This window comes from Nicotiana sylvestris, chromosome 9 (assembly GCF_000393655.2).
Source record: "Nicotiana sylvestris chromosome 9, ASM39365v2, whole genome shotgun sequence".
Lineage (NCBI taxonomy): Eukaryota > Viridiplantae > Streptophyta > Magnoliopsida > Solanales > Solanaceae > Nicotiana > Nicotiana sylvestris.
The window spans coordinates 163576475-163581430 of NC_091065.1; the positions used below are offsets into that span (position 1 = coordinate 163576475).

General features: G+C 37.3%; 1 non-coding gene across 1 annotated transcript; it reads right to left on the minus strand.

Annotated features, from left to right (window-relative positions):
- Nucleotides 1-505: 505 nt before the first annotated feature.
- TRNAN-GUU (transfer RNA asparagine (anticodon GUU)) lies at nt 506-579 on the minus strand. Its single transcript has one exon. It is a non-coding gene; the product is annotated as a tRNA-Asn (tRNA).
- Between the last annotated feature and the right edge of the window lie 4377 nt (nt 580-4956).

Below are 4956 nucleotides of genomic sequence, written 5' to 3' on the forward strand. Positions count from 1 at the left end.
TTTCGAATATTGTCACTTAAATTGGAAAAAACCCCTCGCGCATTTAATCCTTCGGGGCGGGGCGCGCAAAAAGGAGGTGTGACAAGATGGAAGGAGTATTTATCGAGAATCTATAAATAAATTTTGTAAGTGCATAAACTAACTATTAAAATGATCTAATGAGAACATTCAATTCTTAATATAGGTAATTGGCATAAAAAGTTAGATCAAAATAAAGTGTTCATTATTTTTAAAAAACATTGATGAATAATTTGTGTAGTTGTGTTTGAGAAACTATAAGCAATTATACTAATATACAAGAATTACCTATTATCTAATAATGACATTTTACATTTCATATACCAACAAAACTATTATATTCGAGTTTTCTACTCCTGTGTTGTTGAATATGCACCAGTTCAAGAGCTGATAACAATCATTACTTTGGCACAAAAAATTGGAAATCCGATAACATAGAAAATAATAGGAAGCTTGAGCTTGCAAAATTACATTAAAAATTTGAAAGCGCTAGAAGGAGGGCTTGAACCTCCGACCTTGTGGTTAACAGCCACACGCTCTAACCAACTGAGCTATTCCAGCTTCGGCGTTAGCAAAGCTATATCATATTTATTATACAGTAATGTAAGCAAATCTAACTTTCCTTCCAAAACAGTATATACCGATAACGTGCAGTTATGAGTGTATGTGTGGGTAAAGGATATCATGTTTTCTTCTGTAAAACATTTTGTTAATAATACTATTTTGAGTGTGTGTACGTGTATCTCTGTGTAGATACACTTGTTAGCATCATAAAAGAGATTCATTTATACCGTTTGTAAACCAGATCAAGTTAATTCTTGGGTATAAAAATGTAGTACTACTTCAGAATTAAGTCACTAAAACAGTGAAAGAATTAAAAGTAGGAGATTCCAAATATGTTATCTCCCATCTCAATTTGACCATCAATCTCAGAAATTTTTGGAAACAAAGTTACATATAACAAACAATGAAGTAGTACTAAATTATTAATTATTGCAATTAAAAGTATTTTGCAACATGTAGAAGAAACCGTGTTCAAAAATATATTGTTTGAATTTCCAAATATTATTACTTTAAAGCAACCCACTCATCTCTGGGAGTAGACTTTTGTATGGGGTAAAATTAATAAATGACAGGTAGACACTCGTTGAGCTGTCACGTGACAGTAAAGACAGGTAAGGTATAAGTCAGCAAACAGCTAGTACAAATTACGAGCGTCTGGCCGGTGTTGTGTGAGCTCCGAAGACATTGGAACCGGAGACGAAAAGTTTAAAAGCAAGATACCGGTTGAAGAAAGCAGCATTAAAGGAGCAGTCGTTACAAAAAATCTTAGTATTTACACTCAAATATATTGTAGCTATCAAAAGGGGTCTTTATTCACATTAAAGAGGAGCTTGATTTAGGGATCTTGTCTCCCTTAATCTAGCTATAAATAAGGAATCTGTACTAAATATAAGGGCACGAAATATTTGTATGGAAAAAAACTAAACTTACTCTTGCTTTTTATTAACATTTTTTTGGCTCAATATATGTTCTTATTCTTGCTAACAGAAAAGTATAATTTGAGGCACATGCTCATCTCTTCTTCAATTATTTCTTACTTTATTTAATTTTGTTTTTATCATTTTATTTTTTCGGATCACTTTAATTCATGTGTTTATAAACCACATTACAAATCCAACTGTATCGTTTTACGGATAAATAATTTGGCGCCCACTGTAGGGCATAGACAATTGTGGTATTACAATGATCCATTCATCATTTACTGATGTATTTTGACGCTTTTCTTTAGTAAAGCAAAAATAGATATGGCACCTAATGATGACAATAACTCGCTAAATGTTGGAACAAACAACGTTAATGAGCGTGAGGACAATTTCTGTGGTGGAAATTAGCAGGATGATACTATCAGTGAAACCCGCAACGATGGGAATGAAGCAACTCCGATTTGGGAAGAAGAAAATACTCGGCGTGCGAGGAGTCCTACCCCTAATGGTATGGACGATGAACCCGTTGCCAATATGAAAGTTTTGAGAGCTCAATAAAGGAAAATCATAAATCATCTCGCTAGACAGGATCGAATAATGACTGAGCTCCAGCAAGCACTATCGGTTGCCTCAAATAATTCCAATAGGGGAGTTCGAGCACCTCTGATCGGTTCCAACCATACACCACTATAGAGTGGCAAGAGCGGTCGATGCAGCTTTTACCCGAAAAGGTCGGTATCGAATCCATATGGAGCTAAGTTATGTTTGGAGTTGGGTTCCTATCTAATTTAGCAATGTGCAATGTTATTGTTTGCACTTCCAATCATTCTTTGTTTGTTTGCTATTTCTAATTTAATACTAATGATGCATGAAATTAAGCTAAGTAGATATTTTTGTAGGGTTTTTAAATTGGTAAAAGGCACTAGGGAAGTGACTTACTCCTAGGTGAGTATATAACGGGATCTAAAACTTAGGGCAATATTGTTATAGTTGGGATCATGATATAGCAAATGCACGTAGCTACTCACTCTATACCTCTCGGTAGTTTGAGTGACTTTGCCCTAATTGGCTTTCTCAAGCCCAATTGGGTGTTCAAACCATGCAAGCAAAGTTGCTCAAGTCGGGTATTACTATCTCTAAGTTTAACCATTTAATTGGGACTATCAATCTCTTGAATGCACCCCAATTCCTTGTTGGCCTGAATTTCCTAGACTTAGTCTCTCTTTCTAAGAAGAGTCTAAATCAAAAAGGCACAAATCAGTGTTTGCAATCACTAATTTAATATTTAAATCAAAATCCAGACCAAATATCAATCACCCATAAATATTTAAGCCCTAAAATAGAAGACTCATTAAATACGCTAGGATTGAGCCACAACCCTAGCTAATGGGTTTGACTACTCACAATCAAAGAAGAAATCATAGATTAAGATGAAATCGGGCCAAAAATGAAAGCAATCGAAGGAAGGGGTAGAGCATGTTCTATTTTTCCGAATCTTAAAAGATGAAAATAGAGGGATTGGCTTAACTTCCTCTATGCGGTTGCATACAGCTTTGCTTGAGTAACGAGTAGGCCATTCCAGATAGGCTGCTTTTGCTATTACTGAAGCTTTTAAGAAAAAGACCTTTCCTTTATGATATGATAAAAGTCTAAGATTAATTGTTAAACAACCTCTAAAATTACTCAAATAGGCAAAAGGAGGCGGTTCACGTGCTCAGCTAAACAAAATATGACCTAAATTAGAAAAAGAAGTATTTATACACAGCTAAATTTTTCGGATAAAAATGCCCCTACGGAGGTACCACTGACAGCGGAAAATGAACCGCTGCAGCGCTTGGACTACCGCGGCCGCATAAAATCAAGCGCGGACCACGGTCTTCAATTCTTATCTAGTTTTGAGCTTAGGATTGATTAGAGCGGATAGACGACCGTTGCAGCGCTTATCCAACCGCGGCCGCGAAATATGATCGTGGGCCGCGGTCTTCACTTTGAGCTCCAGAATGAGTTCTCTAATTCTCTTCTCCGCTAACCGCGATAAAAGGACCGCTGTCGCGGTAGAGACACGGCTACCGCACAAAAGCACCACGGACATCGGTAACTTGCAATCCCAAAAATGTAGCTCTCTGAACCTTGCCACCGCGGACCGCGAGATCAAGACCGCCTCAGCGATGGACCCTCCGCGACTGCGGTTGATTTTCTATTGTTAGTGCTCAGTTGACTCAGCTTTGATTTGTGCAGGTTTCACTCCTTTTTGAGATGATTTTAACTTACTTGTCTCTTTTTGACCAAACACTGCAAGCAAGCACAATAAGTTATCTTTTGGAAATACTTGTACACACTTTTAATCCAAAACTCAAGCAAAAAGGAGCATGAAATAAACTAGAATCCTTAGTTATCAACTTCCCCAAACTTAAGCTTTTGCTTGTCCTCAAGCAAACAAAGTAATTCCCACCTCCTCAAGATAAAAGAAAGGAAAATTCAGTTATTCTAAAGTAACCTCATCAAGAATCAATTGGGACTAACAATTACCTTAAACTCAAATGCATTATTAACAATACACAACCTTTTTAGCACCATGGCTATAGTGCGACACAAAAGCATCAAGAGTTGACTCAACTAATCAAGGAAACTCTTTCTACTATTTTTGATCATTGTGGAACCCAAACTCATACTTCTCAACTCTCCATAAGCAAACCTCACTTTTAGATTGTGGCACTCAGAATGAGGATTGTGGAAAATACACTTATCTCTCTCAAAGGAAGGTCACAAGTTCGGTTTTAAGTACCATAAGCTTGCCTCTTAGTCGCCACTAATGTAAGCTCACTCAACTCAAGATCATATAGGGCTTTTGCAGACATATAATGAAGGCTTTTGGTTCAGAGTAGGATATATTGATCTAAGAGGGTTTCCTCTTCCCTTAAGCACTTCATTTGCTTCATTTTGGCACACATTTTCTTGACTCTTCGAATCATTTACTTCTTACTTAGGGTCTAGAGAGACACACTGTCACTCTTTCTTGTTCATTTCAATCCTTTTTTTCTCCTTTCCAATCTTTCCATGCCGTTCATCTTTTGCTCTTGATCTCCCTGTTGGAGACCTCAACTTGCCCACTAGATTGAGGATGGTAAGGGGTAGAAACTTTGTGATTGACACCATACTTTGCAAGCAAAGTGTCAAATGCCTTATTGCAGAAATGAGACCCCCCATCACTAATGATTGCTCTAGGAGTGCCAAACTGAGTAAAGATACTCTTCTTGAGAAAAGCCACAACACTCCAGGCCTCATTGTTGGGTAAAGTCACGGCCTCAACCCACTTGGAAACATAATCAATGGCTACCAAAATGTACGTGTTGCCACAAGAACTTACAAACGGACCCATGAAGTCAATGCCCCACACATCAAATATGTCAACCTCAAGAATAGTGGTGAGAGGCATCTCATCCTTCTTTGA